Source organism: Eucyclogobius newberryi, unplaced genomic scaffold, assembly GCF_026437365.1.
Source record: "Eucyclogobius newberryi isolate DKJ021-1_F unplaced genomic scaffold, fEucNew1.0.hap1 SCAF_14, whole genome shotgun sequence".
In the NCBI taxonomy this organism is placed as follows: Eukaryota; Metazoa; Chordata; class Actinopteri; order Gobiiformes; family Gobiidae; genus Eucyclogobius; species Eucyclogobius newberryi.
The window spans coordinates 12,635,462-12,659,242 of record NW_027315768.1 but is presented as its reverse complement, the minus strand read 5'-3'; the positions used below and the strand labels follow the sequence as shown (position 1 = coordinate 12,659,242).

Here is a 23,781-nt window from a genome sequence, read left to right as displayed (position 1 = left end):
TCCACATACAGGATGCAATATTCATAATATCATATATTTGAGTGTTTTAATCAAATCGAGTTGTCTACAGTTTCCAGCCTCTGCACACAATGGTTCCATTTAAAGCAGAAACCGTTATAGAAAACAGTATATGTGGTTCACAATCTACTGCATGGAAACATGTGTGTCAATCCTATCAGCCTCTACAATCTACAGTCAATCGCCATCAAATAGAAGAATTATTGCCCGAGAACCATGTCCTGTCCCCACAATTCCTGATGGGCATGACTTGGCAAAACAAACAAAGAAAAAAAACAAAACCAATAACGCAGAGCAGCACAGACCTGTCAATCAATACACAAAGCACTAAATACTGTAAATCTGAGGTTAACATTTTTTAACAGTGATATTTGAGAGATGTCTTCTGCATTGGAGAGATATAATGAGCAGTTGTGATTGTATTGTCCCAACACTGTATCTGATGCTCTGGTCCCAGACCCTCTAAAGCAGGAGGGACGAGCTCAACAGACCAGAAAACAAGGAAAAAGACAAATCAGCTCCAACAACAAACACTTGTCATGCTCAATATCTCAATGTATTTCAAGAGATGAATAGAAATTGCAGAATCAATGTATCAGCATCGTCCAATCAGAGGCACATCTAACACAATTGTACTTTAATCTAGGGAAATAAATAATGTAATCTATTTAATATAATCGGAAAACTTTTAACACAGTATGAAAGCATGCAATACATGCCTTATTTCCAGGGGATAAAATACAACTACAAGATAAAAGATCTGTTTTAAATGATCTGGAACTTGGAAAAAAAACAAATAGTGTAAGCATTTGATCTACAGAGTGTATAACTGCATCAGTGGTGGACAATTACATGATGGTCCTTGTCATGTACTAATGTGCCAGTCCCTGGTGATGACAGCGTTTAAGAAAACATTGATTGTGCCCTCACTCTCCTCAAGCTTTGGACAAAAAAGAAAAAACATTGCACAATTAAACACAAAGGAATCCAGTTAAGGCCATGTAGCGACATCTACAGATTTATGCAAATGAGCCTTTCATATGCGCTCTGTACATTTGTTAACTCACACTGGCCCCGAGGCGGCAGACGGATGAAAAAGAGGTTGGGGGGCGGCAGGGGCTGAGGTGGAGAATGTGGGGGGGCTGTTCAGCACTCAGCACACAGAGGAGAGCTACAGCCTGCCCCTGTCTGCCCCTGTCTGCCCCTGTCTGCCCCTGTCTGCTGCTGCTGCTGCTGCTGCTGCTGCTGCTGCTGCTGCTGCTGCTGCTGCTCAGACAGGGCTGGGAACCATTGATCTGCTCTTCCTCTTCACAGAACAATAGAGGAAGCATGCTTCCTGATTAGGCACATGTCAGAGGCGAAGGCCCTTGGGCTGAACACAACACAGTCTGTCCTCAAGTGTTGGTTAGTAATCCAGGAGGAAGATTCATTCATTCATTTTCTACCGCTTGTTCCCTTTCGGGGTCGTGGGTGACTGGAGCCTATCCCAGTGACTTTGGGCCTTAGGCGGGGTACACCCTGGACAGTGGCCAACTCGTCGCAGGACCAACTGGAGGAAGACGCTCTGCTTTAATGCAAACAGATGACAACATACCGTACTATCTAACGAATGATCACTCATCTCTGCCCCTCCATTTCATCATATATATTTAAAATAGTCACACATTGTAGATTACTATATGTCTCTGATAGATTGTGTGTATTCACTATTTTAATGTTTTCAGATTATAGTTTAGTTGTTGGTACTTAAAAGAATAAAATAAAATACATTCAGGTTATATGAATGAATTTGCTGCATGTTTCCAAGAGACACAAAGCGCTTAGACAATTACAAGCATTGGTAGATGGTTTATGACACCTTATTCATGTTGATAACCCATTAACCAAAAACATGTGTGTATAAATAAATAAATAAATAATGTACAACAATTGCAGGCATTAATAAGCTGCTTATTAAACTGTTGCGTGATAAATACTAGTAAATGCCTTTTAAGTGCTCATAAATGTCTATTCATAATTACCAATTTGTCTGTATTTGCATTTATAAGCTATGTAGGTCCATAACACCTGTTAAATAATATATAAGAATAATACATGAATATAAATAGCCACATGTGCAAATATATTACTGAAAGGACTTCACTATACCGGTCATTTCAAGTTGTTTTATAATAACTGTTCCATTCATATGTTTATATATTAGAGAACATGAAAATGTAGCATTAGAGCTTGTAGTATTCCCGCTGTTCAGGTGAATGCAGTTTCTCTACATGAAGGGGAATCCTTAAGGCCACATAAGAGTTCAAAAGTAAGCTCCAAACGCGCCCTATGGCCAAACAAGTGCACACACAACTCCCATTCAGACTGACGTTTTGATTCGCCGTAATTCCCGTCACACAGAGCGAGGGCTTAATCAGGTACTTCTGGCCTCGCGTCAATCACAACGCTCGCCTCAATTATTCATGCCGTTATAGTTTATTTATGACAGTATTTTCCCATGCCACCTGAAAGTTCGCGGAAGCCGCTCCGCAAAGGCAAGAAAACAGAGCTGCCGAGGCGTTTCATGCAGACAGGGGCGGCTTTCATCTGGCACGCCGGCTGGGAAAGCAGCGGGACGGGGGCTCATATTCGGCAGACAAGCCTTATCATTTATATATAGTGAGTACGGTGTTAAGATCGCAGAGCGTTTTCATATGCAAAACATCAGCAACAGTTATCTGACACAAGAATTGGGTGAAAGTAGGCCAGCTCGGCGTGCGTCTGCGGTTATGAGAAAGCAGTGTTCCTCCAATGGAAATGAACGGATGGCGAGGTAGAGATTGTGTATTGTGTACTGCAGGACGTCAAAGAGCGAGCTTAAACAAATCCCCCTCAAACACAAATGACGAGCTGTGTGAAGACTTCTGTCACGCAATTGAATCGAGACGTGTGCGTGATGCGGCAGGTGATGTGATCTTCATTTTCACCTTCATCGTAGTTATAGGTTTGTGTATGAGAGGGGAGGATTTAGTGTTACATCTGTGAACTACGTCTCGTTTGTCTCTCAATGACAGTAAAACACTTGAATAAAATGCGATGGCTCTTGAGCATAAGAGACAGCATTTAAAAAACAAACTGGATTTACTCCCACTGCAAATATTGGAGTACTTTCTGCGTATCTGTGGCTGATATTCATGAGTGCAACTGCAGCTATCTTCCTGGGACTGAAGACTTTATTTTGAAGTGTAATATAGTAGTATAGTATAGTAAAAGCAAACATGTGTATATGAAATTCACCACTCTAATCCATTTTAATCATTAATTTTTTTGGTTCAATTATAAAAAACAAAATAGGTTGCATTTTTTGCCATTTTCTGACATGTTTCCGTGAGCATCTGTCACACGTGTCACTTACAGCTGACAGATCTGGTAAATTGCTTTTAATAGGATTTTCATGACAGATTAGCACAGATCAACTTGGACTCGCCTACAAGGAAACACAGGGCAGTACAAAATATAAATATATCTAATTCTAAAGGAAATCATTTGGCTTGAGTTCAGTGCTCAGTGTTCAGACGTACACCCCCTTGAGCAGAAAGGCCATTACATGTTTTATCTGTATATTTGTGCTTGTATTTCTTTTACTCAGACATGTCGGATTCTCTTTAATGAAATTGCAAAAGTATGAATGGCTGTCTATTGTATCATGTACAAAATAACTGCCGCCATCCTTCTTTTATCAGCCTTTTGTTTTGCACTTTCAAAGGAGCCGGGGAGATTATTTTTGCGATAGGCTGTGTAATCAATGTCACTACGATTAAATTTAGCTTTCATCCTCACAAGAGCAGAGAAGGATCCTGTTTTGTGTTTAAATGCAGGTGTCAGTTTTTAAAGAGAGTCGCTTATTATAAAGACATAATACTCACGATTGTCCCCGCGTTACACAAAAAAAACATCTATGTAATGACACGCCGCGCGCTGATAAATACAACTCATTAAGACGGGGAAATATGTCTTTCTTTTCCGCTCTTAATTAGCTGGCGCCAGACAAAAGATTCCAAAAAGGTGTCATGGCAACGTCCCAAGAGAGCCGTGTCCTGACCGTGTAAGCCCAGAACTCAGCCAGAGGAGGGCTGGGAAAGAAACAGAAAGGAGTCACATCAAAAGCTACTAAACTGGAACCATGAACCCCGCTGGGAGGCACAAAGCCAGGCTGTAATCTGAAAGGTTGATATTAGTTCACACTACACTCCTTCTGCAAAACGGATTGTTGCTGTTTGTCATTTGGAGCTGGGATGAGAGGCAATTAATGAACGTGAACATGGAGTATTAATGCATCTGAAATATGGTCAAACCTACACAGAGATTAGACAGTGTTACATTTTAATGAACTGATCTTAAAAAGGCTGAAGTTATTTTAGTTGAAAGCGGCAGGAAGTAGAATCCATGGCCTCTGGTAGATGATATACTGTCAGTACTATTCCTTTGCTGCATGTAACACGGCTAATTGCAGTTTTTTGGCAGATGGACAGCGGACTTAAAGACAAAACATTGTGATCAGCCATATGTTCAGCAGAACCTCTCCAAAATGTTCAGAGTCGTTTAGCACTGAGCATGAGAATACTGTATTTATATGATTTTTATTGCTTATGCTTTTTCCTCAAAAGAAAAAGAATCAAGTAGAAGAATCAATTTGTCTCTCTTCTAACCAAAGAGGCATTTCTTTGTTATTGCCTGTGAAATACAATTATCATTAGGGCCAAATGTTAATTAATTTGTTCAGTAAAAATCAATTACATGTAGCTTGTTACTTAAATCCAATTCGTAGTGGTTAGTGGTTTGTACACAAAAAGAGTCTATAGGATAATAACTAACGATTCATGAGACAAAATCAACAAATAAAGTCAATCAGTATGTCAAAAGAATAAGCACTGTGCCATTTATCACGCAAAGAAATTGTCAAATGCATAATCCAGGGCCAATCTGACTCACAGTGACCCTTAACCCTGTCAATAAAAGCTCCAGCAGATCAGGCATCAAACCGTGAACTCTTGTTGTTCCACATAAAAGGATATCAAATTGATTGTGAACCTTTTTCCCTTCTCTGACAATCCAGCCACACCGGACTCCTGCAGGGACGCCGCTTCCACCGCCATTAAGCCATAATACCTTCTCCGAGAAGCCTTTATGGAGCCGACGTTCAATGTTATCGAGCTTTAGCCATCTGCGCTACAGTATGTAACAGCAGCACGACCGAATCACTTATTCAAATCAGTGGCGTCTTAATGATGCGGCTTTTCACGAGTAAATACATCTACTTCATGTTTCAACGTCCTCGTACTCACAGCAACGTGTACTAATTAAATTCAGCTCCTCTGAGAACGGCGAGCTGATAAATTGAGGAAGCAGATGGAATCGAGGAGGAGAACATATAGTGGTATGAGGAGAGGCCCGCTCCCCAAACACACGAGCACACACAGCACCCACCCCCCCTTCACCTTTCAGATCTCGATCACAAAGATGGCAAAGGCCTGTGTGATTGCGCGCACGGCAAAGACTCATTTTTTTCTTTAACAAAGGGAGAAAGAGGACATGGAATAAAAGAGGCCGTGCGAGGCGGTGATAACATATGATTTCTAATTTAAAAATGTAAATGGAACGTTTGTTAAATGCATAGGAGGGCAGTAGTACTCTGACTGTGTCCGCGGTGTCTTCATGTTGAACAATGAAGACGTCTTTGACTATATGAGCAGTAGAAGTGTTGTGTCTGAGGCGGAGCAGCAGTATGTAGGCACAAACCAACAAGAACGAGCTCGAAAACAGCTTTTATAACACGTAATCTACCAATTGTGTCAACTTGATCTCTTCTTACTATATTCTGCACCAAATCTGTCTGATCTGCAGACAGAAAATGTATTGCTCCAGTCTTTTCTTCTCACATAAACTTGTACCAGCTCATTTACATAAGCAGTACATCTTTTTATTCTAGTTAAGATTGTCTCATAAAATAATAAGCCAACTTGTTATTGAATAAACACATTGTCTGCAAAAGGTATAAATCACAGACTCAAAATGGAAACGACAGAAAGTAACGTGATGATAATAATGATCCTGGTAAAATACTGTATAAATAATGTACAAAACTGACACAATTATGGTGACTCGTTACTAAACTGTGTCAATAACATTTTACTGACATACAAGGCTTTTTAACTCACCAATTAAGCTTCCACAAAGTCAGCAGCAAGAGCTCATTATTCCACAACAAAGACTATTCTCCAACGTGTACTTCAACTGTTTTTCACATGACGCGGAGCTCATAATAAGATTACAGCAATAACCTTCAACGCAACATTCAAAAGGCAATAAACACACTTTGTCCACATGTATTACCAATGATTATGCATTAGATTGTGACATACATCGTACTAAATGTAACTGCTTTGTCCTGAAACAACCAAAAAGACCTACGTTTTCTACTTTAACACGAATTACAGACATAAACTTGAGAATTTGGGTTGAACAAAATAATCTATACAGTGTAATCACATTCAGAAAAGATGCATAATCATAGTGAACAATCAGATCCATCTCCAGTGAGAGTAACTTGCATTGTCTGTCTCAATATCACATCATATCTTGTTATCAGAGGCTCTTTTGTGGCAACAGTTGTGTGCGCTTTGAACTCCCCGTGGGAATAAATATGTTAAAGTATTATGCAAAATTGACAACAGTGATTGCCCATAATTTGTTATTTTTGATTGATTCGTGCATGTTTGAGTTATCCTGCATTTGAGGTTTGAGTGGACTGAAAATTCTGGTTTCATCTACCCCCTGTCCCCGCCCACATCCCTGTACTTAGTTGCGATTGTTGCAAAAATTAAGAATCACACATAGAGATAAAAAAAACGTTGTGTAGAGGAAGTCAATTGTCCCACTTCTATTATCAAGCCACAATGAAGTTTACGATGAACAAACGGTCAAATTATGATCTACTATCCATGTTACTGCTCAATACTATGTACAACAAGTATACAATGTGAGAAAGCTCTGACCGCATGGCTCAAACAGACAAATAGACAGAGAAGATCTTACCTTTAGAAAGAAATATTACAAAACCGCAACGCGCCGCTTCTGTTCTGTGAAAATAATAGAGAAGAGAGATTATTTATTAATGCTTGAATAAGAAAGTGAGGGCAAAAATGATCACACAAGACAGGGGAGCTTTGAGAATGACAGCTTCAGCTACTTGTGGTACTGCGAGTATCTTTTCTGAAGTTTTTGACTGTAAACATGATGTAAACTTCAACGTTTCGACATTGACGCCTGAGTGATTGACAGGGATTTATCTTAATCTCTTTGTGAGCCCTTCTCTCCCTTTCATAGCCGGGGAGTGTGGAGGAGGTGGTGCGGGCCGGGGTGAAGAGGGGGCGGTGGTAGTGGTGGTGGGATCCCCCTGGGGAAAGCAGCAGGAACAGACCCTGCTTCCTTCGCTTGATTCTCAGCAGGGTCCCCCACTCACGGCCCGTCCTGGCATTGTGAGTGGCTTAAGGTCTGAGAGCCTTTTGGTCACAATGCAATACAATGACTGGAGCCACACAGCACTCGGGCATGTGTTCTTTAGAATGACAAAGGTATAGAGGGATTTTTAACAATAGTAACCTTCCTTCTATCTTTATTATAGGCAGTAAAGACACACATGGCGATGACATAACGTGACCATTTAAGTAGATGTTTTAGCAATTACATGTTCACAGGCACATTCATGTTAATGGCCATGTAATATCGCATTATAATAGTTAAAAGAGTGACACACAAGAGTTCAGATGAATGGGGAACACACACACACACACAGATTGTCCCATTGTTGGCCATATAAATGTGTGGCAATGGTATTACACCTTATTACAGGTGCGCAAGTGAAATTAAACAGGCATGTGTATTCAAAAAGAAAGACAAAAAAGCTGTACTTACCATTCATTCCATAACTATCTTGCACCCGGTGAATAACGCCCCTGTCTGCGTGCACTTTCCTCCCGTTAACGCGTCGCAGTCCGCGCGGATCGGTCAGTGCGGTGTCGTTAAAAGCCCAAATCCCGGTGAGTCGCGTGTCCACCAGCAGCAGCCGGTACAATGGTCGCGCGCACGAGCCGCAGATACAGCCCTCCTTCCGGCTGCTGAGAGGGGGAACAATGGTGCAGCATCGGACTGACAGCTCCGCGGACAACGTGACGCGCCCCGGCCAATCGCGGCGCGTCTACGGGACGGAGGAGCCGCAGCGCGCGCACACACGCGCCGCCGCTGCGCCGTCATGTGCCGCGCTTGTGTTCAGAGCATCATCACATCATCACCGGGACCAGCTTTTATACAGACTTATTTATGCATTCACACAATAAACACGCGTGACACTCGTGAGAACCGTTACAAGAACATGGTCAGGGCCATTACAAATACGTTGTGTTTCTGCTGTTGGAGCCTGTTATCCACCTTCACTGATGACTTTGTGTAATTACTGCATATATTATATTATTAACAAACTCCAGCTTCTGTTTTACATTTACTGGGGTTATTAGGGTGAAGAATGGGAAAAGTCCACAGCGGAGCAGCGGCCGCGGGATGGGATTCTTTTACCCAGTGACGCGCGCCATCTTGCGGCTGTAAAGACGCACTGCACAACTGGGGTTTTGACAGCGTCATTCCCTTGATATTAATTATTTTTATGTAAGTTATTTTTGCTTGTACTCAACACTTTAATTCAATTATAATAGCATAAAACCAAGTCAGCAATCATGCAAACACTGTTCACATTTAAGCCGTATGCTCTGATCCAATACTTAAATCACTGGGTGTTATAGATGTGTGAGTAGCTTATGAAATAATAGCTGCAACACTGAAAAGAAAGCACTCAGACTTCCATATTACTGCAAGCTCAGCAACAAATAATCTTGGCTGGAGTGTGCATTCCCTTGAGGTGTCACATTACCTTGTTCTGTGGTCGGGAGGCAGCTGGCTGTGGCTGAGACTACAAAGCCCATAGCACCCGCTAGAGGGCGCAGTGAGGCTGACTCTTGACACTGCTGTAGGAGAAGCACTGTTTAAACAGACACATGGCAAACAGAAGGTGTCAGTCACTAAGCAAATGCCCTGATGGACTGGTTTACATTGTAGAGACAGAACACTCGTCGTGCATGTAAATGGCCCAAAGTCAAGGTCACATCTTCACTGTGAGTGACAGACGCAGACGGGACGAGGAAGCTGCACTAGAGAGAACACACTAACATTTACTATGACACTAATATTATGTAAGTGCTGTTTTCACCAACACAAAGTCAAAGTACTTATTAGTCACAGTGTGGATCGCTGATGCTGCCTGTCTTCTTATGCCTGTCTTCTTCCTCTGCCTGTCTTCCTCTGCTTGTCTTCCTTTGCCTGTCTTCCTCTGCCTGTCTTCCTCTGCCTGTCTTCCTCTGCTTGTCTTCCTCTGCCTGTCTTCCTCTGCTTGTCTTCCTCTGCTTGTCTTCCTCTGCCTGTCTTCCTCTGCTTGTCTTCCTCTGCTTGTCTTCCTCTGCCTGTCTTCCTCTGCTTGTCTTCCTCTGCTTGTCTTCCTTTGCCTGTCTTCCTCTGCTTGTCTTCCTCTGCTTGTCTTCCTCTGCCTGTCTTCCTCTGCTTGTCTTCCTCTGCTTGTCTTCCTTTGCCTGTCTTCCTCTGCCTGTCTTCCTCTGCTTGTCTTCCTCTGCTTGTCTTCCTTTGCCTGTCTTCCTCTGCCTGTCTTCCTCTGCTTGTCTTCCTCTGTCTGCTCTGATATCCATGGTCCTGGAGTTTCCTTCGAGCAAATATCGTTTGTAGTAGAACTGGATTCATATAATAAGAGTCTTATAAAGTATTTATAGAACACTTTAATTGCCACATTGCACGCAGCAGGTGCAGGTAAAAATATATTTACTTTGTGTTGTTGTTTGCATGGTTGTTACAAAAGATCACTATACTATACTATACTATACTATACTGTACACTATGCTATGCTATACTACATTATACTATACACTATACTATACTATACTATACTATACTATACTACACTACACTATACCATACACTATGCTATACTACACTATACTATACTACACTATACTATACACTATGCTATGCTATGCTATGCTATACTATACTATTCTATACTATGCTATGCTATACTATACTATACTATGCTATGCTATGCTATGCTATGCTATACTATACTATGCTATGCTATGCTATGCTATGCTATGCTATGCTACGCTACGCTACGCTACGCTACGCTATACTATGCTATGCTATGCTATGCTATGCTATGCTATACTATACTATACTAACAAGACACTTTAGCATCTCCTTGTTCTCCGTTCTTTGCAGCTGAGACAGGTTCAGATGACATAATCCATGGCAGGTTCTGCACCTGCCAACTTTATTTTGATTCTGTTCAATCTTTATCATTCCCATTCCACATGTGATTTATTTGCTTGAAAACAGTTTGTCTGGGGCAGTCATAAAAGTCATAAACACTGGACTGAGATGAATGAGGCCTTCAACACTGACATTCCATTTGACTTTAAAACTGTGGATCTCGGCGGCAAAACACCAACAATGTAAATGATGGATGGAAGTGGAATGACATTTGGCTGCAGCAAAAAAAAAAAAAAAAATTTAAAATGCTATAACAAGGAGATTGATGATCGGGACAGAGCCAAATATCAAGGACCGGACTGAAATAACATTGCAGTGAATTTGATAATGGACAATTTTGCCAGACATCGGGACAAATGGGACAAAAGTGTCTTGTTCTGTTTGTTTTGTGTCATAGAAAAAGACAGAAAGAAAAAACTATTTGACAAGATGTATAGTGCCGTATCGATCAGCACGTTCCTGTTCTGTTTCCAGGTTTTGCTGTGAAGAAGGAAAGTGGTGCTTGTCTGTGTAACGTGATGTTTTTGAGCAGATAAAACACCAGAGCGCACATGACACTGGGCGGCCTGCTGCTCTGAATTATACATTCCTCTCAGGTTAACCGTGGATATCCGGTGTCCTTCATTCAGCCGCACACTCCATCCGGAATCTCACATTTAAAAGAAAAAAAACAACTACAACTCACGTTCAGTCCATTTTCACACAGAAAACATTCATGTTTTCATGTCACATTCATTAACTGATGTAAATAGAGTTTATTTTACCATTATTTTCCCCTCCATTCTGCATTAAGAAATGAGAGGTTCTGTCTATAGGAGTTTTTGTTTGTAATAGTATTTTTAATAAGTGTTTTTTTTAAACTTCCTATAAATTATCTGTCCTTTTCCTCTGTATCTACTGCGTTGCAACAATTAAATTTACCCATTTGTGGACTATAAAGTGAATAATTTATCCTATCTTATCTTAAAACCTCGTATAGATTTGTCGATTGAGCGTATTTACTGTTCATTTGTAATGAAATGTACATCCTAAAGAGGAGTGGAGTGTGATTGTGTCACAGTGAAGCATCAGAATCATTAAGTCCATTGCTCTTTCTTCTGGGGCTTTTGTGTGGAGTCTGTCAGTCCTGGTGGTGGGCCCCGCAGCACGTAGAAAGTGGAACCCTGCCGAGTGCACTGACCTGTGTCCTCCCCCCTCCTGCGGTCAGAGTACCTGGCGATAGCGTTGCACCGCAGTGGAAATTCAATCAAGAGATGGTCCGCCTGTGAGGAGCAACACTTCTCCCCGAGAGATCGATGAGTCCGTCTGAAAAGGGCAGAAGACTTTAGACACATCTGGGATTAAAGCTCTCCACTTCTGCTTTACATGTAAGTGCATTTGTGAATGTTGTGTACTGTCTGACTCAAAATAACAGTTAGAAAACCTCCATAAAAGTAGTGTCACAGCTAATGGTTATTTCAGTAGTCGACTAAACTGCAGTTCATCGTTTGATTAATCGCAGAGTCAAATTTTAACCAAATAAAGGTTGAAATGTGGTGACTAAAGGATTCTAGAATATTAGCAGATGAATCGTACTGTAGGAAAAATTCTGTTCTTTTTTGACATTTTGATTAAATAATGTGGCTGCCCGTGCTGCTTGGTGGTTGAGCGTTTGGGGTGCAGCACATGTGCCAGGCTCCATGTGCAGCCGGCCGCAGTGTTGTGGGTTCGAGTCCCAGCTCCGACTGTTTGCTGCATGTCCTCCCTTCTCTCTCATCCACCTTTTCATTTCCATCTGTCTAATAAAGCCAAAAATCCTTTGAAATAATAATAATAATAATAATGATGATAATAATGCAGCTGTCTTATGTAACAGAAAACAACTACAATGATCAAAAAATATGACTTGGATTATTTTTTATAGTGGACTAGACACAATTACCGGTAGTCGATTAATCGTTTCAGCCTTACATGAAAAAATACACTTTTTGAAATGGAAACCACGGCTTTACCGTGTCCGTTTGACATATGGATGTTTTGATGTAAATAAGACATTTCATCACACTAAAGTCTGTGTGATGAAGCGTGATGAGACTGAAACTAAATACACTGAACTATTATTAATCATGAGCCTGTTCACAGATAGAACAAGGAGTCACAGCTTATGTTTAATAACTGTAACAACCACAAAGTCTCATTCTTAATTAAGTCTCAAGGTATGAAATGTGTAATTTGTATAGCTTTATTTTCCAATATAATATTAAAGCATAATTTACAAAAAGTACAACACAAGTTCAGAGTTGTTAAAGGTTAAGTGCAGATTACAACGTCTTGTATTAATAACTTTGCTGTGGCCGCTCATTATGTCACTTAATAAGAACTACACATTTAATGAACTTAATTGATGAGGAATAAATGGTTTATTAAGAATGATTCATGCTCAGTAACTACCTAATTACTCCTAAACCATTAAATGGTTTATTAAGGCCTATTAATGTGTAGTAACAGAATTATGTCTAATATCACAATGTTGAAGCTCTGTTGGGACACAATTTCAACTCTACATTTGGATGTAACTAGTTTCAATTATAATCAAACACAATAGCAATACTAGCAGAGAATATGACAGAGCTTGAACATCACCAGGGACTTCTTGAGCTTGAGCTAACGCAGTTCAGACTCTGATGGTCTCGTTCCATTGTTCACAGTCGTTTACACTGTGGGAAGAACAATGAGCGGATCCGTCGAACATGAATGATCCTGATGGAAGGAGACAGTCTGGCACGGAGCACAAACGCACGATTAGTCCTGTGTAGCAGCCAATCGTGTCACACGACGGCACCACCGATGAATGTGAATGGCAGGGTCTCTATGACGACCGGAGTGAATGAGCGTGGGCCGAGGGTAAAAGCTCAAGGAACTGTTTTCACACTAAACATGGTGTAGTGTCGTTATTCAGAGCAGATTACTCCAGATCAAAGCGTTCCATGGCCATGTGTACTTCTGATTGTGATAGTGCTGTAAATACTGTACATTTATACTTCAAAGTAACAGTGAGCAGTTTTGAGTCAAATATCTGTAGCCTGTATTTGATTTGTTTTTTGTTGTTGTCACAATTGTCATTTAGAGAGAAGAAACTGCAAAACCAACACAAGAAAATGTGCTTAAATTATTCTGTTCTCAAGATTGACCTTTCTCAGACTTATAAAAAGAAATAATTTTTTTTAAATAACAATGGCAAAAATAATATCAGAGTTTTCTTGAAGCCAGGTCACACATTTGTTAGAAATTCTTTGCGTACAATTCATGTAAACTTTGCGTCTTTAAATTGTCTTTGAGAGGCATATGTAAAGTCAACACTGGGGGAAAGTTAAAGAATAAAGTAGATGGGGGTAAAGGTACTTTTGCAGTTGACAAAAGACATCAACAACAACATAAAGTCAACACTCTGATTGGTTAAATCCCCCTGTTACTCGCTCAGACCCATAAATGTTGAGCAATAGGAAGAGTGCATGGGGGAAAGTCTCGTTGGACATGATGTGACATTAAACAGAGAAAAAGAATGTGAAGATTTCACCTAAATATAGCCACAATTCCATATTTTCCCCATATCGCTCAGCACAGTTTCATGGCACATTTTATGGCCAATGCCATGTGATCACATGGTCTTGAACACCTCATATCGGGGTGACCAGCTCCAAAGGTGGGGTAAGGTGAAGTTCTCAGTTGGTTTTAAATTTCCAATAACAGGTCACATGTACAAGTAGTGTTGCAATGTCAATTCCAACCACAAGGTGGCCAACAGCTCCACAAGAGGAAGTCCTGTGTTGTTCTGAAGAAAGTTGGACTAACACAGTATAACACAGTATATCAGTTACTCCAGCCTAACCCTCATCTCAGATGAACACATGCAGATAATGACTTGCCTCCGCTCGCTAATCGCTCTCACTAAATCGAGGTGAAGATAAACAAATGATATGTAAATGTACCTAATATAATGCAATATTAAACAGCATCATAAAACACTGCTGAGACTAACCCTGTCCACAGCCTATTAATAACACAAAAGTAACTGCTGGCTGACGTGTTTCTGGTATAAGTTATGATTTAATATGCTTACACTGCAAGAGACGCTCTCACATTGGCAAAGATGAATTTAGCATTCTGCATTTTGCATAATGGCACTTGTGCTTAGTAAACAGTTCAATCAAACTAAAGTCACTTTGGGCACGCAAATAATGATTCAAGAGAAACGTGTTCCAAAGACATGCTTTTCCATGACAGCCGCTGCAGCACATGGCTCATGATGGAGCCCGTATGGATTCACCTAAAGTGGGTTAGTATTGATATAGTTTGGGACAAATTAAAGTATACATACAACATACATTCACTTTATAATAGTTACACACTTTGACACAGATATTGAGTACCTCTGGCATAATATACCATAATGTCCAAATCTTTATATATTCAATTCACACAAAAAACAGAAGAAAACAGTGAGAGATGTGGACGTACACACCTACACAACTGCTTTTATTGCACTGGTTTGACATTTGAAACACAGATTGCCTTGTAAAGGGACAAAGTTAACGAGCAATAGCAATAGTTTTATGATTTTCCCGACATAAATGGGAGATGCTACATAAACTGCATTGATTCGTATTTCCCTAACTGATCAGTCAGAAGCTTCCAGACGCTGCTTGAGATAGTGTTCAGCATCGATTCATCTCTGAGTCAGTGGGACAAATGTGTGTAATATGGGCGGCGTGGACTTCCCATCAGTGGCGCCTTGGCAGAGGACAGACGCTATAGTAACAGAAGCAGGCAGAGGAGTGTAAACAAGTTTAGAAGTGACGTGAAGTGAAAAAGCATGTGATGTGGAGACGTGAACTGACGGAGAATGTTCACCTTTACAGGACGTTTTCAAAGTCTTGATCTCCAGCACAACTTCAAACGAAACAATGACCAATAACTAATCGTACCGTCATTTGAAAAGGTCAAATATTTGATAAGTGTTAATGTAATGTAGGCCGTCTGTCTTTGAGTAATGGTGCTCAGTCTTTTGTCACTTGAGACAGTTATTTTTAGGCTCTTTTTGAGTTTCCGTCGTGGCTTTTGGTGCCGGAGATTGGGTGTCAGGCATCACTATGTCATAGGACAAGCAGTGGCTAAATATATATGTCCTGTTGCTGTGAATGCCACTGAAGTGCGTGCTTTTTGCTAATTGACTGAGCCTTTGTATTGGTTAAGGCTTCGTTTGGAAGCCTGTGTCATTTTGTGTCTATTGTTTTGGTGTTTTCTCTTGTATGAGACATTGTTGGATTTTTAAGAAGGTAAATTCATTGTAGTTGGTGTTTGATGTAAAATTTTATTAAAAGTTCATAATGGAACAGAACAATTAGCTATAGCAGGCCCAATTAATGATAACCTTTTTTTTAATAATTTTAAAAATGTTAGGCCTCTGCCCCAGTGACCCAGTTTCAAGGCGTTAGTACTTTTGTTTCATGGGCTTCTCAGAAAATGGACTACATGTCATAAAGGGCTATACTTGGAGCAAAAGTCTTTCTCCTTGGGGTTTAATTTTAGTCTTAGGTCTTAAGTCTTATCTCCATGAATTAAAAGTAGGACAAACTTTGTTTTATGTCTAAAAGTCCAAAAAGTGTATATTGAAATGTGTTTTGAAAGGAATAGGAAACTGCTGGATGTAATATACAGCGCGCTATGACAGGTTTTCTTGGTTTTAGATGGAGGTCACTACACTGATTGGTTGGGGAAATCTATTGAAATATTTAACATGCCTTAATTAATTCCAATCACATGTCAACCCTGGGCAGCGCAGAGCCGTCCTCACAAGAGGGTTGTGTTTTGTCATTTATTCATTTTATTTATTCAGGGAAAACCAACTGAGAAAAGTTCTCTTTTTCACAAAATAAACAGCAAACAAACATAGGATACTAAAATACAAAATTTAGTCAAATTAACCAATACATAAAAACATAAAAACACATTTACACATACAATATGAGATCAAATTATATAAAACGTGCATCTGTGGATAGTCCTGGACCAGTTCTTTAAAATCATTAAAAGGCACAAAATGATTGATCCATGTTTTGTTCTGTGTAAAGCCTTTCTTCCTGTCTCTGTGTCGACACGATGTGATTGTGAGATAAACATGTCCTGAGACCTCAAAGGGTTTTAATACTTGAACTGATGTGTAATAAACTTGATGAATAATCCAACTACTGCAGAGCAATATACAATATACACAAACTACAGGCAGTGCTGAGTGTGAGTTCTGTCTCCTCCTGTAATGGACCTTAGAGCTGAACCTCAGAGCTGAACCTTAGAGCTGAACCTTAGAGCTGATCCTTAGAGCTGAACCTTAGAGCTGAACCTCAGAGCTGAACCTTAGAGCTGAACCTTAGAGCTGAACCTCAGAGCTGAACCTTAGAGCTGGACCTTAGAGCTGATCCTCAGAGCTGAACCTTAGAGCTGAACCTCAGAGCTGAACCTTAGAGCTGAACCTTAGAGCTGAACCTTAGAGCTGAACCTTAGAGCTGAACCTCAGAGCTGAACCTTAGAGCTGGACCTTAGAGCTGAACCTTAGAGCTGGACCTTAGAGCTGAACCTCAGAGCTGAACCTTAGAGCTGGACCTTAGAGCTGAACCTTAGAGCTGAACCTTAGAGCTGAACCTTAGAGCTGAGCCTTAGAGCTGAACCTTAGAGCTGAACCTTAGAGCTGAACCTTAGAGCTGAACCTTAGAGCTGAACCTTAGAGCTGAGCCTTAGAGCTGAATGATAAACTGAGTTCAGAGGTTCTAACTCTGTTGCTGTAGAATGCACATATATAATATCAGCATCATCTAGAACCTAGAGAAATGTCGCCTGGATCAATCGTTTTCTATAATTAAGAGGAAAACACCTTATTCTTGTAAAACACGTTATACTTGTAATAGTTGTAATAGTTGTAGAGTTGTAATAGTTGTAATAGTTGTAATAGTTGTAGGGTTGTAATAGTTGTAATAGTTGTAATAGTTGTAATAGTTGTAATAGTTGTAATAGTTGTAGGGTTGTAATAGTTGTAATAGTTGTAATAGTTGTAGGGTTGTAATAGTTGTAATAGTTGTAATAGGTGTAGGGTTGTAATAGTTGTAATAGTTGTAATAGGTGTAGGGTTGTAATAGTTGTAATAGTTGTAATAGTTGTAATAGTTGTAATAGTTGTAATAGTTGTAATAGTTGTAATAGGTGTAGGGTTGTAATAGTTGTAATAGTTGTAATAGGTGTAGGGTTGTAATAGTTGTAATAGTTGTAATAGTTGTAATAGTTGTAATAGTTGTAATAGTTGTAATAGTTGTAGGGTTGTAATAGTTGTAATAGTTGTAATAGTTGTAATAGGTGTAGGGTTGTAATAGTTGTAATAGTTGTAATAGTTGTAATAGTTGTAATAGTTGTAGGGTTGTAATAGTTGTAATAGTTGTAATAGTTGTAATAGGTGTAGGGTTGTAATAGTTGTAATAGTTGTAATAGTTGTAATAGTTGTAGGGTTGTAATAGTTGTAATAGTTGTAATAGCTGTAATAGGTGTAGGGTTGTAATAGTTGTAATAGTTGTAATAGGTGTAGTGTTGTAATAGTTGTAATAGTTGTAATAGTTGTAATAGTTGTAATAGTTGTAGGGTTGTAATAGTTGTAATAGTTGTAATAGTTGTAATAGTTGTAGGGTTGTAATAGTTGTAATAGTTGTAATAGTTGTAATAGTTGTAGGGTTGTAATAGTTGTAATAGTTGTAATAGGTGTAGGGTTGTAATAGTTGTAATAGTTGTAATAGTTGTAATAGGTGTAGGGTTGTAATAGTTGTAATAGTTGTAATAGTTGTAATAGTTGTAGGGTTGTAATAGTTGTAATAGTTGTAATAGTTGTAATAGGTGTAGGGTTGTAATAGTTGTAATAGTTGTAATAGTTGTAATAGTTGTAATAGTTGTAATAGGTGTAGGGTTGTAATAGTTGTAATAGTTGTAATAGTTGTAATAGTTGTAGGGTTGTAATAGTTGTAATAGTTGTAATAGTTGTAATAGGTGTAGGGTTGTAATAGTTGTAATAGTTGTAATAGTTGTAATAGTTGTAATAGTTGTAGGGTTGTAATAGTTGTAATAGTTGTAATAGTTGTAATAGGTGTAGGGTTGTAATAGTTGTAATAGTTGTAATAGTTGTAATAGTTGTAATAGTTGTAATAGGTGTAGGGTTGTAATAGTTGTAATAGTTGTAATAGTTGTAATAGTTGTAATAGTTGTAATAGCTGTAATAGGTGTAGTGTTGTAATAGTTGTAATAGTTGTAATAGTTGTAGAGTTGTCCCCTCCACATAATGCAGTGTTAGCGCTGTATGCTACAGTTTTATAAAAGTAAACACATAACTATGGTATATTGTGATTATTTTATCTTCAATTGGAACTATTGTAAATCATGAAGTAATGCAGAGTTTTGCATAGGTGAAGGGTTAAATATTAGACATAAATCATGACACTTTCTGGGTAATGTTACTGTAGAACATGAAGAACAGAAGCTTAAGTCCAGGATTGCGTCACATGACACATGAGGCTTAAAGAGTCGGGCTAAACAGAGTTAGGTTTCCTTGACCCAAGTCATGCCACATATTTCAGTTATGATTCTGAAGTCAAGGGGCAATCTCAAAATGTTACTGTGGGAATTAGTCCCATTCTGGATGGTTCTTGTTGCCTTGGTAATAAATACTTGTTACACAAATACGTCAATTCAATAATAAATAGAAGTCATTATGTGCACTAATAAAGTGAGGAAGTTGAGCTCTGTCAAAATGACAGGGCTTTTCATTTGTCATGAACTGTTCACAGATGTGACATCATTATGCAGCTTTCCAAATGCACATTTAATGTTTATGTGGATGAAGTAAATTAACTGACATAAATTGCCCACTCCGAGATTAGAATTTGCCGGAGTTCAAAATCAACTAAAGCAAATGCTGAACATAGCACATGTACAAACATCTTTCATCTTTGTGCTTCCAGCTATTTTGTGTTGGGAATGTTTTCACTTTTGCAGCCAACAAAAAACACAAAGGTAACAAATCCGTGCAGCTCCATCGACACAAACATAATGTAAGGGACTTCACAAACCTCCATATGAATACTAAACAACATTGAAATTGGATGAGCCAAGGCCTCAACATACACAACATAAACTATTGTTAGCATAAGAGTTTTACCAGATAAACAACTCTTTATCTGACCCTTTAGATTCAAATATCTTTGACAGTGACAACGTGTATGTGCATGGATCATCTTTCATCTTTGAAATATTTGTTTTAATGTATGAATGTTTTCTGATAAAATGTATTTTTGTGCTTGGGCACAGGTTCTGACAGAAAGTACTTACTGTGGGTTCTCCCTGTGTTACTGTGGGTTCTCCCCGTGTTACTGTGGGTTCTCCCCGTGTTACTGTGGGTTCTCCCCGTGTTACTGTGGGTTCTCCCTGTGTTACTGTGGGTTCTCCCCGTGTTACTGTGGGTTCTCCCTGTGTTACTGTGGGTTCTCCCCGTGTTACTGTGGGTTCTCCCCGTGTTACTGTGGGTTCTCCCTGTGTTACTGTGGGTTCTCCCCGTGTTACTGTGGGTTCTCCCCGTGTTACTGTGGGTTCTCCCCGTGTTACTGTGGGTTCTCCCTGTGTTACTGTGGGTTCTCCCCGTGTTACTGTGGGTTCTCCCCGTGTTACTGTGGGTTCTCCCCGTGTTACTGTGGGTTCTCCCTGTGTTACTGTGGGTTCTCCCCGTGTTACTGTTGGTTTTCCCCGTGTTACTGTGGGTTCTCCCCGTGTTACCGTGGGGTTACCGTGGGTTCTCCCCGTGTTACCATGGGTCCTCTCCGGCTCCTCCCACTGTCCAAAGACATGCGTTAGGGTTAGGGTTAGGTCAAATTTGTAACTCTAAATTGGCCCTATGGACAGGTGTTGAAAATTAGCATATTCTACTATAACACTTAAAACATTGCATCTGGTTCGTCCAATGTAAATGCTATGTCCATATTAAATAAATAAATAAAGGAACTTTAATAATGCTCATTAAGCCTAAAACAGTTAAGAGAAAAGCAGAGGAAAAATGTTTAAAGAGGCCAGCTCTGGACAGCTGCAGGAGAGAGATCTGAGCTTTCTGAGAAATCCCTCTGTCTTTGGACAGTCAAGGTGCAAAGAGTCACTGCTCAGTCCGGCTCTGCACAGAGGACAATAACAGCCCCGCTCTGCAGGACAAATCTGGACAAACCGTGAAGCTACATGAGAGTCTTTTTTCAAAGGAAAACTTCAAAGGAAAACTTCTCCATGAAGATAGATCAGTTTTAGGCCATTATGTGGAATGTCTGATGTATAACATCTCCACGGTGACAGACCATTCACCAGAAAAGTTACAAGTCAGGTCTGTGCAGAAACAAGCTCAAAACAAGGGTGTATGTTTATGCACAAATGTCTATAAATGTTTGAGCTGAAGTCTGAAACATGAGGCTTTTTATGACTTCAACTATGACTCTTTCAACTGACTTAACGGGACGTATTATCAATCAACTTTAATGAGCTTTTAGCCTTGTTATGACAGTGTTTCCTCATCATTTGTTACTCAAAGTTGTATTTTGACTGCAAGTATTGTTGTTGTGTTACTTTTAATGGCGGTTGGCAGCAGTAGAATGACATGGAGCATCAGGTGGTGGTCAATGGTGCAGTCGCTCCAGCTGGTGTTGGACGTGGGGCGGTGCGGGGGCTGTTGTAGCGGCTGGTGGTGTGGAGGGAGGGTTGACCCAAGTTATGATGTCAATCGATGGTGCTGCAATGGGTTATTACATCATTGAGGTAAATCTGGGACATTTACAAGAAGTATAAATCGTTGAACAGGGCCCACTGCTGTCATGATCTGACCCGTCTCTGACCAGGGAGCATTACAACAATTGATATTGAAACCCAAATTACATATTGTGTTCCTGTGGAGTGTGGACCATCAAAGTACCATCATAGTGAAATGTACAACCGAACACGAGAGCCCTTTGTCCTGTCAATTTACACAACATTAAGAACATAGTTAAGATGTCAAATGTAACTTTGTTAAATAATTGCAACCACACTGAGCCAAGTACAATGGGGTGGGACTTTATACTTCTTACCATTCCACTTCGAGCTATTATCATAGCAATTTCATATGAACTGGTTTGTGCACCTGCATGTGTAATTATTGTAAACCATATGTGTCGTAGGCTTTGCAATAAGCTCAAAATAAACCAATCAATCAAAGTGTCTGAAACAATATCTCATTTTGAATGTTTGTGTGGACTATTAATAATACTTTGAATAGTGTTGGACAGAAGCTACTGCCCCAACACCACACACTAAATATATCAGCGACAAACATGGCGTCTAAAAAGATTTAACGACCCTCTAAACACTGTAAACAAGTTGCGAACCCAAATTGAGCATCTTTTCTCTGCGCAGCATCACTAAAACATCCAAAATAGCAGCATTAGCTCGATATGCTGCTAAGATTCCTGCTATCTACGCCCCAAGCAACCGCACTTGAATAATTGCCAAAGTGTTTGAGTTGACAAGATATGCGATCATAGTGTCAAATTTGAAAGCAAGCGCAGACATTTGAAACACACCCTTTGAGTCCATGGATGTGTGCTATGGCTGTGTCTCTGAGGCCACAGCATTCAAATTGGATTTCAAGCTCATAAAGTGTTTAGAAGATGATTCTTTCCATCAGATTTATGAAGGGAAGGGAGCCACCGCCTTGATTTAGGAAGCGCTCAGCCTAATTCTCCACAGAGGCGTTGGAAGATAAACCTTTGGGCGCTTACTTTAATTTGCAAACAATTTTTAAACCAAAGGAGCGGATTTTCTCAGCCCCGTGGTGTCGATTAGCAGCTAAGAAGTATATCCTCCTCACAGCTGTGCTTCTGCCACCGCCAGGAAGCCTTCGCATACATAAAACTAAAAGTATGCATAATATTATCTCTGACACTTAATCAGTCTCCATTAACGTGCCGCAGACGAGCCTCCCTCAGACGTATCGTGCACTTTTCTGCACAATTCAAGGGTGTAAAACTGCAGGTGTGACATTTACAGCGAATGAGACGATGATATAATGATGTTTGGAGCCTAAAATGTTGCTCCGCTTGGCTGTTTGTGCATTTCATATTTTCTTTCTCAAACCAAAAGTGACGGACAGTCGATACAGAGCGGGCGGGAGGTATGTGGGTGGACTTTTTTTTTTTTGCAGCCCGACTGTTTTAAATTAGAAGCAGTAATGTTTTCAGTGGACCACAAGAGACCTGGCTTGTCAAATGTAATAGCTTCACAGATAATGAACAATTTCACCACTCTTTGTCTGTCTGTGCTCACTACTGTTTCTTAGAATCATTGCATTTTTATAAGATAAGATAAGATATTCCTTTATTGTCCACACATGGGGAAATTTCATTGTTGCAACGCAGGTAGATACAGAGGAAAAGGACAGATAACTTATAGGAAGTTTAAATAGAAGTTCTTAATAGAAGAACTCTAGACAAAAACTTCTCATTTCCTAATAAGGAATGGAGGGGAAAAATAAAGATAAAACAGCTAGCGTAAGACAAGATAATACTAATAATAATAGTAAGTAAGTAAGTAAGTACATTTTATTTGTTTAGCACCTTTCACAGACAGAAGTCACAAAGTACTTCACAAAACACAGAATAAAACAATAAAAACAAAAAAAACTTACAGTGAGCAACACATATACAACAATATACAGTCAAATCAGTCCGTAAAACAAAAGCAATTAAAAGGCTTGACTAAATAAAAAGGTTTTAATAATGGTAAAATAAACACTATTTTCATCAGTTATATGCACATGAATGTGACATATATATATACATATATCTGCACTTTTTTGATGCATTAACTCCACAGTCTGCATCCATCGTCTGCAGAAAAATTCAAACTTACCAAGAAACGAAGGTATATTTTCTGTTGGGTAACCAGGTGAACTAGGACTGCCATATCTCCTTTTAGCAGAGTATGCCTCGGTGATGTCTGTCTGCTGCTTGTCATGACGGCATACTGCTCAGAGACAGAGGCTGGAGCAGCCTCATCACGCTCGGGCTTAAAATACTTAGTCCACCTGACATCATCCTCTAAGCCTGTTCGGATTCAATTTACATTCTTCACGTCTGTCAACGGCCAAAAGGATGCAAAGGTGTCGGGAGGTTTGAAGCTGAAATAGATTGTAATAGTAGAAACATTTTAAAATACACATGAAAAATATTTCTTACACTGTTATTATTTGAAGTATAGATGTTAAAAATAC

The 23,781-nt window shown here is 39.7% G+C and overlaps 1 protein-coding gene and 1 long non-coding RNA gene across 2 annotated transcripts in view; both read right to left on the bottom strand.

Moving 5' to 3' along the window:
• Nucleotides 1-8,201, bottom strand: part of csrnp3 (cysteine-serine-rich nuclear protein 3) — a 49,395-nt gene extending 41,194 nt beyond the window's left edge. Inside the window, exons 1-2 of the mRNA XM_072444322.1 lie at nucleotides 7,972-8,201; nucleotides 7,093-7,136 (exon numbers count right to left, since the gene is read on the bottom strand). The gene's annotated coding sequence lies outside the window, so the exon portion shown is untranslated. The remainder of the gene's footprint in view (nucleotides 1-7,092; nucleotides 7,137-7,971) is intronic.
• A 2,694-nt stretch (nucleotides 8,202-10,895) lies between these two features.
• On the bottom strand, nucleotides 10,896-23,515 carry LOC140359150 (uncharacterized). Its single transcript, XR_011926828.1, has 3 exons — nucleotides 23,421-23,515; nucleotides 11,621-11,745; nucleotides 10,896-11,089 (listed from the first exon to the last, which is right to left on the bottom strand). It is a non-coding gene; the product is annotated as an uncharacterized lncRNA (long non-coding RNA).
• Between the last annotated feature and the right edge of the window lie 266 nt (nucleotides 23,516-23,781).